This window comes from Varroa destructor, unplaced genomic scaffold, assembly GCF_002443255.2.
Source record: "Varroa destructor unplaced genomic scaffold, Vdes_3.0 BEIS01000002.1, whole genome shotgun sequence".
Taxonomy (NCBI): domain Eukaryota; kingdom Metazoa; phylum Arthropoda; class Arachnida; order Mesostigmata; family Varroidae; genus Varroa; species Varroa destructor.
The window spans coordinates 33,203,769-33,216,820 of record NW_019211455.1 but is presented as its reverse complement, the minus strand read 5'-3'; the positions used below and the strand labels follow the sequence as shown (position 1 = coordinate 33,216,820).

The 13,052-nt window shown below is 40.2% G+C and overlaps 1 protein-coding gene and 1 long non-coding RNA gene across 8 annotated transcripts in view; one reads left to right on the top strand and one right to left on the bottom strand.

Moving 5' to 3' along the window:
• LOC111243732 (uncharacterized) overlaps positions 1–13,052 on the bottom strand; it is a 206,863-nt gene that overhangs the window by 178,738 nt on the left and 15,073 nt on the right. The gene's annotated exons all lie outside the window — the stretch shown is intronic.
• LOC111243733 (uncharacterized) overlaps positions 1–13,052 on the top strand; it is a 42,587-nt gene that overhangs the window by 21,064 nt on the left and 8,471 nt on the right. The window lies entirely within an intron of this gene.

Here is a 13,052-nt window from a genome sequence, read left to right as displayed (position 1 = left end):
ATGGCAAACCTTAGAGCACAAAGCTCTGTTTGTTTTCTATATACCTAGAACTCTAGACGTACAGGACCCGAACATTAATCGTGTTGCTGTGGGTCGGAAGAGACTTAGTTTGTCAATTGCGAGTTTTCGTACTCTGTAGTTAGTGTGCAAAAGGTAGTGATAAATCGGTACTTTTTTATTTTTAGTAAAAATGTTTTCATTGAAATTGTTAATAACCAGCTATTTACAACGCGAAGAACATATTTAATTAGAATTAAGTCGTTGCTAATATTCACAAGCCGTTCTGAGTTCCTAAATCGCTACTCCGATATGTCTGTCGATACGTTTTGTGCATCCTTCATTGACTTCTTCTCAATCACCTGTATGTGGCGCGTCGAAATGCAGTATTATAACTTGCTATTATACACATTTTAATACTAATTTTCAATACTGACTAACGAATGGCCCTGGCAAAGTAGTATTTGCAGTATCAATAATGACTAAAAAATGTAATGAGAAAAATAGTTTGCCAAAAAAGTATGTGAAAGAGGTAAAACAGGTAAGCATTTCGTTACGCATTGCTAACATATAAGTCATACTGAATGTTCTACGACTGATACACTTCGATAAAATTTCATAGTAATTGTTATTGACTGGGTTTTCAAAGGGTAAATTCGAGAACGGTAGTACTTAAAAATCTATCTGTTCTAGCAGATATGCTTTGATTTTTCAGATAGCTTACCGTTCTTAAGATAAATGTTATCAGTACATCCGACCGTTTTATTGACTGTTTGCGTATCTGACTTGAAAATTTTTTTTCTGTTTACAAACAGGTCTCGACACACAAAACTTCACTACCACATCAACAATTCTGAGAATATGATCAATTATGACCCTTTAACCTTTGCATAATCCACATTAGATAAAACCACAACTCTACTTTGAATTCTGAGGGAATTGTCGCTTTGTCTTAAGAACTCGAGGGAGTTTTTTGGTATGTAAATCGAAAAATACGCGCTCGAGAAGTAGCGTCATCTTTAATGTTAGACAATCTAATCTCTGATAATCTGACTAAAGCTGAAACACCGTAAGCCTTTAAGGAAGCAAAATCTCTTATTAATTATCATATTTAAGTGTTCCTCTAACTGGTTCCACGAAACGTATCCTTTGCAAGCTTGAAAAAGTTTTTTTTTACGAAAGTAGTCCTACAAAAAGGCTTGCATGCGTAAAAGCCTTGAATGATCTCCGCCGATTCCCCTGCATGGTAATGACTCAGTTCTGCAAGGAGGGGTCTATTCTCGATATTTTCTTACACCTCAATCCACAGGATGAAAGAATCCATGGAATCAATCGCCACACCGGTCCGTAGAATGGGCGTAAAATCTACCGTTTCGAAAATGGGTATAAATATCTCGACATTATCAAATTTAGATAGTGTTCCGATCTTTAGCAACTCTATATATAGGCAAATACATTAACACTACTGAACGAGCGTAGAATCGGTTTGTTTACTTCAGCTTTGATCTGAGTTGCATTTTCAGACACGCTTTTACGTGTTTGATAAGTTACAACGATCCGAACGATATATATCATAGCTCCTCAGCGTCCGAGAGATGAAATACCGTAGTGTAGAGCGATAATAGCGTTAAAAATGGTTCGAACTGAGGAACTAAATGACACCCGTTCATGGAGAGTTGTATATAAACAACTTCAGAGACAAATCAAGCAGAGCACTACTTGTATGATAACTATAACACGGTGAATATTTGTATCTGCTATACATATTTACCATTGTTTACGCTCTTGAAATGTCGTAAACATATAAACAATCTGTCTCTTTTAGCGCAATAAAAATTATTTCGACTTGATTGCAATTAAATGCAAAAGAACACGTGAAACTTGCTGCACCAAAAGGACAAGCTATTCAGGTGCCCGCTACGGTTCATTTCCGTCGAGGCCATTATCGTTCAATATCTCCAAATCTAGGTAAATCCTTATTCATTTCGATTTTATTTTAACGCCCCAGCTCTTAACTTGACAGCACTACAGTATACGAAAGTAACATTTCGTTCCCCTTCCTAGCCTGTCCTCCTTAAGGGTTAGCCACAATCTAAAAAAAAGTTCCCTTCCCCGTAATACCGCTCGCTTTAGAGCCCTCTGCCCCTTGGCTGGCTGTGGCCCCAGGTGTCGCGCGATCATGCGAGGCAGATTACCAAATTTGCTGTACCATTGTAAGGAGATAGATAGTGTCACATTTCGTGTCGCTTGTCGCTCTTAGGTATGAGCAGCCCCCTTGTGTACTGCCAGCGTGTGCTAAGCCGTAGCTTCAAAGCTCACTGTGCACAAAATACGGTTATCCGAAAGGGCCTGGTCGATCCCCAAAGGTAGTTTTGGAATGCTCCGTGCCTAGTAAGTGCACGGTGCAAAGTCACATGTAAGCTTCTGACCAAGCCGCATTATCTTCATTTTAATATCAAGAATAATGTTCCTTACAGCTGTATTCGGTGCGAATTCAGGTATGCATTTTTCGTTAGTCTTCAGATCCCAGCGAGTAGTCTCGTCTAGCATTATCGCTGTTTCCACGAACCTGATTCTTTCCTCGTTGAGCGTGAAGGCGTAAGAGGCGAGCATTTCTTCATCTCAATGAGTAGGATGACCTTTCACCAACATTGTCTTTGCGCTCTGCTGGAGCTTCGCGGTCGGTTTTGCCCATCAGTGAGCTCAAGATCATCTGTGCTAGTAATCGTTTCGATTTTGGAGCAGAAGTTTTTCAGCAGCAAGACTTCGTCGTACGCTATGATCTGCAGCAAAGAACTCAAAACTGACCTTTGAGCAACTTCAGCCGACATGAAAAACCGGCCCACCCGCTGACCACGGATCTGCCCTGCAGGTCGTCTAGGATCGAAAGAACGAAGTATTAAGGAATCTAGCCCACCTTCAAGCACGTGAGCGTTTTCCACATTCAACAGGATCGTGAAGGATAGATATCTTGAAGTTGCGTGACTTTTCACCCGGCCTAAAAAACCCTATCAATTGCCGACTGCGCTAGCCTTGTGTTTCCTAAAACCGCACCGGCTGTCAGAAGGAAGCTCTCGATCCTCGGCAAAAGCTCTAGGCGCTTCTTCAAGCAGGTCTCCAGAATCATATGCAACGCATAGTACAATTCAGATATGAGTTCAAGGGATAAATTGCATCGCTTCGTCAACTTGACAACTGAACTCAACTTTTCGAATGACCCGCCTTTTCGTGCTTCCAATAGCATTCACATGTTTTTCTAGTTTAGATAGCTACCTCATATTATTGAATACATTTAGTGGCTACACGCCTTTGCATAGACTAATATAAAATTCAACAGCGTTAATAGCAAAGCATTTAAACCATTGAACCAATTATGAGCAACATAAAATATAGTTCCAAGTAAATCTGTATGCCAAGACCCTTTACATCGCTGACAATGGATGGCAGCCGCGTACTTGCCTGCGTAGGCATGCTAGATGTCTGCCGTGTGATGTAAAATACAAAAAAACATCGACGTTAAGCCACAGAGTTGTTCACAGTCACAGACAATGAGAACCGTCTTAATTGAGGTGGCCAGGTCGCTTGCAACGCATCGCATCTCTACAGCATTTATTTTAAAGAAAAGCAGAATCATTGTCATCGTATAATGAAGCACACAAGTTTTAGTCGTTTACTCTGTTGTTTTGAAATAAGCATGTATTTGGTTCCTTGAGCTACGGGCCTTTATGTATCGACAGAAGTTTTTATTCCTTTGTTATAAAAAGAAGTAATAATTAAAATCTTATAAGAGGAATTCCAGTACAAGATCTTCCTTGTAAGATCTGGCCATGCATAAGGACTCTGTGAGCGAATATATGTTTATCCATGATAATTACTCGTCAGGAATCGTTAAGGGTTAAACTATATTTAGAGAGCGATTCAATAAGCGTAAGCTATTTCTACGAACGACAATTCTACGAAAGGAGTTGAATTGTAAGATTGCCCGAGGCGAACCGCTCGTTCGTATTTGATGTGACGGCTGACTGTTTAGCCTTTTACCTAAGGTTTGCATTGTCCCAAAATTTCAAAGGAAAGAGGCGATACCTTAAAAGTGCCAAGTCGATATAAAGCTCTGTATAATTGATTGCTGATGTAAAAAGCGGAAAGCTCAACCAAGTAATGTAGGTAATTCACGAAATCATAAACCAAAACAACTAGCCGAGTACACTACTATTAAGCTAAGAAGTGTATACATATGCTGGGAAATGAAGACAGCCAACCTAAATTGTCTTCATCAACAAAAGAGAAACGAAAGTGTTGGAAATAAGCAACTGCATACAGGTGCTTTGTTCGCGATCTTTTCGATTTCACGACCGCGTTCGTATCCGCCATTCTAACTCGTGTTACTAAGCCTACCAGCTTCTGCAGTTCCGCCTCGGATAACAATACGACTGTATAAGTTATTCTCATGTAGCGTAACAGAGCAAATATTGTTGAATCGAATGTGAAGTTCCGAGATGGAAGGTGAGGTAGTTGTACTTGTATTAGCAGCGCATTTTCTACATCCGAATCGGTTCTCAATTGTCCTTGAAGCTAAGGATGTTTCGTTAGATAGGAACGCCAGCATCACGTGAATTCCAAAATAGTAAAAAAACTTATATTCACTTCAATAATTTTCCGTCTGGTGACATGAAATCATCTAAGGATTTTCCAACAATGATCGATGAGGTTCTCGATAAGCGAAGGGCTTAGTCACGTGCTGATTACGTCTAGCGTTTTCACCTGCGACCCTTTGAAGCCGAATGCCTTAGCGGTAAGTGAACTCGAGGTTTAAGTTCGAAAATTCCCAATACGGCTCACCAGCAACGACTTCCTATCGATGTGGAGTGTTGAGCAACGCCGACAATTCGAGAAACTAAACAGCCTATCAGATTTTATGCAATTATATAATGTCAGTCAAGCCGAAGTCAGCCCGCCTGTGTTGACATCGTAATGAGGTACCGCTTATTGATACGGTACACAGGGACTTCACTATTCCCAACTAAAAAGTGAATGCTCAAAGCGTATGAAAATATTGTGACTAGATTTCGTAAATCCCTTTATGCGGCGGCCCGCGCTGACAGACAAAATGCGCAGTGGGTAATTCTTCTATGACGTAGTAATATTCAGTTGCGCAGTCGTGCTCAAAAGTAAAAGATTACGGGATCGGGCATAATTTTAAAGCATTTCGTTGTAATATTTTACTTTTTGGAGAAAATGAGACCTATCGAATTATACACCTGCCGGTGTATAATTCGCTAAAAAAACGATGCCAGCTTCTGTTAGTCGAAGAGCGAAAGTTGTTTCCCGCATAAGCTCATTTTAACTACTAGTTCTTTCGGAACTGTTCACCGAGACAAAAAAAATTTGAATAACTTCTAAACAACAGATCCTTAACAAACAAGACTTGCTAAATATTTACATTGAGTCTTTGGCTATTTCCGATTGTAAGCTGATTAAGTATCAGTACAGAATTATGAGTTTAGAGGCAAGGCTGTATTTCAGTGACGAAGATCAACGCTCAATGAAAGCGGAGAGTGTTAGTGGAATCTGTTAAGGATTGCCAGAAACGCTGAGGAAAGAGACCTTTAGGGCTACAATATTTTATTATTAATATAATCATTTTTAAAACGAAAATTGGCCAATTCAAAGGTATAAAGGATGGGTTAACATCCTAGGACATCAAGTGAAAAACCTAGTTGCTGTCATTACAGAAGCTTTTTAGCAAAATGAAACCTGGGCAATGCCTTCCCTTTTGGTGTAATATGGGATTCGCCGAAATTCATGTTAAAACGTTCTGATAAAAACGATGAACGTAAAAAGGAGGATAACTTCTCTGGTAAAAAAAACCGTCTAGAGCATATCGTGGTCGCAAGAAAAGCATCGCGCAGTCCATGCCTCCGCCAGAGCAGAAATGTCGTCGAACAGAGGTTAAAGCTACTGCGTGGAAGTATCGAATAGATCCGGGAATAGTTTGTTAAACATTCTTGCAATAAACATCAGGGGAATTTGTTCTTACGAGGTGCTTTGCTAAAATGGAACAGTCAATGATGCCAGATATTTGAAATTGTTAAGGAGAATCATAGGAGCGTCCCGTGCCGTGCGATTACTTGTATGACAAGCTCATTGCCGCATCTCAATCACGATTTGGATTGAAGACGACAAAACCGAGCAATCGTTTTTATTCCCTAATGTTTCAGATGCAAGCATGTGTGATTACGGTTGCTTTGATATCTTAAAAAGGCGAATCCTACCTTTAATTTTATAAAAAAGTTATCGGTAAGGAGATTGAGTGTGGGAATGCAAACCAGAAACACTTCTTGGGTTTCTTTAGAAGTGTGAGTGATCAGTCCTGTAGCATGCTTTACTAGAGTCGAGGTATATACAATCAACGACTTCCTACCCAACCTCAATGCCCAATCCTAACCCAATTCTAGCCGTTGCGTATAAAATGCTTAACATGCTATTTCATCAGAATCGGGATTATACCAACAATTCATTCTCGGGCGATAACAAAGTTATCTAGTTGACAAGGCACAGATTTGAGTTTAATGACATTTGTAAAAACGCATGCCTTGCCGCTTTGTGATCAGAATATATAAGTGATTTGTTAATTAGTGGTGAACATTTTATTAAGTTTTGAAACTAATGGTAGAAACTAATGGTAAGTGAGCGAATGTAGCCTTGCTGGGACAAAATCGAGAGATATTCCTCTAATACGGCTTCTGTTTTTAGAGCCAATTTTCTCAGGGGTTATGTTACTTCGAACAAGAATTCATTTGATACTCGCAAATTGGCAAAAATAGCTTTCTTAAAAGCACTATCTCTAACACTTGAACCGTCACGATAAACCAGTCACTGATATAGATATTACATACTAGAACAATTATGGTAAATGTCCCATTGTTCCGGTCTGTAATAAGTAAGTCTGTATCAGGATCAGCCGCATAGCAACTGTACAAAGCTATCCTTAACCTGTAAATATCTTCAGTAACAGCATCAACATCCACGAATGCTTTTTTTAAACTGAAAAAATCTTATGGCTCGATCAAGCCGCGTTAAACCTGTTAACAATTTAAAACTTGATTCCGCTAAAATGTTCAATACTGATTACCATAAGCAATCGGTTGTCAGCTAGACTTCCTTATAACCAAGTCACCGTCATTTCATACAAAGATTTTTTTAGTTTGCTACCTGTTACGGCAGTGGTAGCAGTCGTAACCTTGTACAATGAGTACGAACTCTTACGTCTGAAACAACAATTACGCTGTAGTAGCGGCGTCTGTAAGAATCGCAACAAATAACACGCCTCTCACGTCTCTTCGCCCATAAGGTGCACGAGCATCAGTTTTTATTTATGCAATAAACCATATAGCCAACAACTGATGCAAAGAAAAGTGACATAGAGTACTACACATCGAAGGCTAATACTTTCGGCAAAGGACTGAAAAGGACCCGGTTGTGCCGTCAATCCTCGCCTGGCCGTGTCTCGTAGTAATATCTCACGGCTCAGATCCAGGGTATTTCAGTGTATAGGAAGCAGCAGTCAAGAGTCAGCAGTGGTTCAAGGAGCTTCAAGTCATTTTTCGTCTAGAGATGCCTCGCATGTGAAGAAAAGCAATAGCTCAATGAATTCTTGCATTTCCCTGGTTTAGCAAACGACTAACTATTTAGGTATAAACATTTAAGACTCTGACAGAATATTCAGTAGTTTAAAACGATTACGCGACTATCAGCTTAGGATACATTCAAAATTGCCGGCCTTTGCTACGGCTCGCCCATCGCCCAATCTCAATTTTCGCTTAAGTGAGAGCTTCTTTAAAGCCGTTCGCGTGTATACGTAGAAGTCGATGAGTTGCGTAATTTTATAAAGCAAACAAAAAGCAGGTAGAGCTCTTCTAGAACAACTTATTTGTTACACCGGGTTCCTTTTGTGGGTCATCGTTAGAACCTTATGAAAACGGTAATTAATTGCATTAAATTGCTACCCAAAGTTATCACCAAGCATTAGTTATACGGGTCCGAGCCTAGCTTGCCTATATATCATAGCTTGCCTGAATACCATTTTCGCCATAAATCAAAATTACAGATAATTCATCAATCAGTTTACATTTTATGGATGATACACACCTCCCAGCCCTCGAATGAGTCGAAAACAAGCTTATCGGTAGATCGTTTTCCTCTCTTCATTTAGATCTTCATTTTCTTGCAAACTAGTAAGTAAAGAGTTATTGTTGCCGATAGAAAATAATTTCTGGTAGCGACAAATTTTCTTTTCAAAATTAAAGCTTAGACGTTACAATAAATACGGAGGTTGAAACAACCCTTAAGTATTCTAGAATAACCTAAATGATGATTTCTTGTCTTGGACGCAACGTTGGCGATGGCACCTTTCAAAATACTATACCTTCACTAGAAATAGAGTGCCTGAATCGTCCTGCATCTTTAACAGTAGCTGAAACCTAAAGAAGATGAAAAACTTGAATAGATGCAAGTGCATTGATATGTATAACTTCAGAATGTACACGTAAGCCTACAGTGAAACTAGGTTTCTGAAAAAGACCATGATTTGTGTTTAGCGAGTTATAAAGTGTCTTATATATTGGAAACGCCTCTTAAAAAACAAGACAATTGACAAGACCCTGTATGTGTCCTATAACATGGTAAACGAAGCTGTTGTATAGAAGGTGCGCGCTAGACAAGGCAAATGCATCCTTCTCTACAAGCAAAAATCATCGAAGCCATTCCAAGAGGGCTTAAACGGAAGGTTACCTTCTCTAGACATCCTGTCGACGGATCACTATTTTTTCTCTTTTTTTCGACTATCAGCAAGCGAAATTGATTAAAGGACATCTAACAACAAAGAGGCCTTCCCAAGAACCAAGAAAGTTTTTTTAGCACTAGAACCGCTGAGCATCTGACCAAACAAAATAAGTTGGTTGAGGGAAGACAAGAAATCACAGAGGATGACGAGGAATACAGCGGGAAACAAGCTCGCTGTTAAAATCCGTGTAAAACGAACGTTTTTTTTGTTAAAGGAAAAATCGGCTTGCTTTTAGAATGAAACACCGTAATTTTTTTTGCCAGAACTGTAATTGGGCGTGAAGCTTTCGCACTTTACCCATTTACCTATTGCGATGTGACTTCAGCATTAAACATGCAAATCCACTCCTTATCCTCTAGTCACATCGGTGTTCTTGCACAGGATGCATAGCGGATGAGGATTACTGCCGCGCATAACTGGCATGACTAATAAGCTGGCATTAGTACGAGGTACCGGCTTGAAGCCCTCTAAGGTTGCGTAGAGATGACGTGACTGCGTACTATTGTATGGGATCATTTTTTAAGCTACGTATTGCCAAAAATTGAGATTTTTTTATTTGCTGCCAATAACTACGTAGCTAGATTACGTAATTAATTAGAACTGCCCCTTGTGTAACCTCTATTAGGTTTGTTGTGACAAACCAGGTACCTAAAATGTGCTGTGCATGTACACAGTGTATATAGCAATCGACATGTACATTGCGAAGCCGGCCTGTGATGCATGGATCGATGTCCTTATTGCTGCATAGAACTTTGCTCTTCAGCTTCCTTCCTAACCCTGTGTGTATGCTCAGCTTGACTGATAATGTTTGTACCTTTAATTTATCTATTAAGAGAAAGTGTGCACATTTGAAATATTGGATTCTCTTTAACTTAAATGAAGAAGGTCCAGTAAGAAGGTTCTTTCTAAACTGCTTCAGGAATTGCAAAGCCAACCTAATAGGCTTGGTCACCATCATCAGCAGAAGAGCACCTCTCAAAGTCTATGTCTGGAGTTCATATAGTTCTGACTGATGTGCCTAGCTGCAGGAAAAACTAAATGCGCAATACCCAAAATACTGGAACAAATAAACCGTATGCTTCATTTTTAATAGCGTTGCGAGCGTGTTATTCTAGGAATCACCCCATGGACATTTGTCCCTCCACAGAATAAACCAGCTTAAGTACTGAAAGGGAGAAGGGTCCCGTTCGCTGTTAGTGTGTGTCCGTCTGAGTTCGTATTTGAGTGAGTTAATTTTCGAAATTATCCTTGCTCAAGAAAACTCGGAATAGCAATCATGAAGAATGTCCCGATCGTGCAGCCTGTATAATAATATATTTATCACTAACTTATATCGACAGACAATCATTTTATGTTGATTTATAAGACTTTATACGCGTGTGTAGAACGAATAATATTTAGTGTAGGTTCCATCAAGTAAAATGGATCTACGAATTTCGTCTTTCAACATGCAAGGCTGTTCTGAGAATTGGAGATCGCATTATTTTATCTAAAGTTGATTGTTTTACCTAACTTGATTATCTTCAATCTGAATTGGTGTCGAAAAAAAGTACTATTTAAAAAAAGATTACAAAACAATCACTGAGAAGCAAATCTATCTGAAATCGATCTGAGGATCTTTACTTCTATCCTAACAAAAAGGGTATCATCCCCCGTTCAATTAGACCACGCGGTTTGGAGGCAGAGCAACGCGTCAACACAGTGAGCGCCTGCCATGGGTCTAACAGTGACAAATGAACTGACTCCACGATGGTCTGCTGTACGCATTTCAGAGAACAACGATTATTGTATTTTCTTTTCTGACCAGGCCCCTGCCTCCCCCGCAGATGCAGTTCAGATGTCGCCAACTTCCGTTAATAAATTCGTCCTTCGAATAAAACATCTGTAGTAATTTGGTGGCTTGTGTCGACGACCAGGAATCTACGCAAGGTATTGGTCTTCTAACAGGCTGTTGTCCATAGCGGTGCTGCAGCATCAGACCATACCAGTATCTGGTCTTATATTCCCTCTTATCTTATACACCCGCTAGACGATTACGTTTTCTATTCGTTGAAATTAGAAACTCTAGGCGGATGGGAGCATGCATATATGCATACATTTTAACGTATACATAAAACATCCACTATGGGGATTAAGTAATTTACCGAGACTTGAGTTAACGGCTGCAACACTAGTATACAAATAGAAGGAAGTTCCTCTACTTCAAGAAAAAAAAAAGATTGTTTTGTAAAGTCATATGACGTCCGCACAAAAGGCTATTGCTATTCGCTTATTTCCTTTACAAAATCTAAAATGTTGTCGGATGATATATAATTAATAATAACCCGCTATCAGCTTCGCACAGTCTAGATATATAAAATATTAATATAACGATAGCGAACTATTTTAATGATAATGTCACGGACAAAAACGGAGAAGCTGATTGCACATCTGGGAAGCAATCATGTCTCACATCTGAAAGTGATTTAAAGCGCATCGGTTGAAAGTTAGAAAGCGGTGCTTTGTTGAGTGTGAGCAGGGGAAAAACTCATAATTCCCTCAAATCGATAGCCTTTTCCTACTTTTTAGCAGAAAGCCAAATTACAGAATGTAACGCCCTGTAATTGCGTTCTCTACTACTAAAGCGTATAGCTTGAACAGAATCAACATCTGGTTTTTGTGTTTATTAAAATCCTGGACTTCATGGAAACGCGAGCAGGTCTGTTGCTTGATCATCTCTCGAAGATGGATCGAAGTCGTTCTAGTTGACTTTATAGAAGAGAATATAATGATACCTCACCATAGTAAAATCCGTTTGGTGACAAGCCGCCTATGATGCGTACACGCAGTATATGGTGCACAGTCAATTGCACACATAAGTCAATGCCGTCAAATAGCGTAGATACTTTTTTGCATATTAGCTCTCTTTGTGTATACTAAATGAAATGCATGTAACGTCATGCGACCGACCGACCGACCGATCGTCCTAAATTAGCATGAGCTTTTACAGTTTCACAATCGTCCAACCAGCCCCTTGCTGTGGGTTCAATGGATCTCTTACACAAAGTTTGTCATTACCACCGCCAGCATCTTTAACGTTGTCGTCTATCGACAAACAGATAGACACTATGTGTAACTGTGGCGTTGAATGCGATGATGCGAAGAGGGGTGAAATTAGTACGTGCTTGTACGGTCGGTCGGTCGGTCGGTCGGTCGGTCGGTCGGTCGGTCGGTCGGTCTGTCGGTCGGTCTGTCGGTCGGTCTGTCGGTCGGTCGGTCGGTCGGTCGGCCTGGCCTATCTGTGCTCGCTTGTTGGCAGAGGACTTAACGCAACGGGCACAGCTGCAAGTGAGCTATATATGTACGTCTTTCTTTGGCTATCTAGGAGCTGATGTGATTCGATCTGTCGTCATTATCGGTGTGGTTCGGATCATCATAATAAGCGAGCTGGTTGTGGCAATGACCGCAAGTGATGGTTGTTTTACCGTTAGTACGTTTAGCGCAAGCAGTTCGAGAGGTGATGATATTTTTACCCATCGCCATCAGTGGTAAATTCCTTGTACACGGTTGCTCGTTGTTGTTATCGACTGTTCATCGTTACATAGGATCAACCTGCCACGGCATCAGATGCTGTCAGGGCTTTATTTCTTACGATTTTTCTTGCCCTGCTTCACACCTGGTTTACCTAGGTCGTTGATCTAACTTTGCCCCTCTTTAGGGAGTTCAGCGACCCGTAGATATGCGTTCAGTGACCCGGTTACGCATACCCTGTTCCACTTTCCCGTCATCATTCAGCTCCCGAGCAACGATCTTCTCTGAAGCAACCAGTCCCCATCTGACTCCCTCGCCGTCGCCGTTCGTTGCAACAGCCTGACAGTTGTACCGTTGCTGTAGAATAGCTCCTGATGTGCCCACGACTCCATCATGCAAATGTAGTTTTCACTTAGAAGTTTGTTTCGTCCGTTAAACGACACGTAAACTTTGTTTAGCTTTTTAGCACCTAAATACCCAACACAAAAAGCGAGCCATGAGTATAAATCCCATAAGGTAAAGTTACACTTTTGCCAAGAGTGTAAAGGAACTTTTTAATTTAACAATATTCGCTCTAATCTTAAATAATACTACATGGGACGATACTTGATGTTATTAACCGACTCGATCAAACAATGCCACTTACTACGCGATCCAGGGTTGTTAATTTTAAGGTTACACTGAGACCGATCATACGATCGAT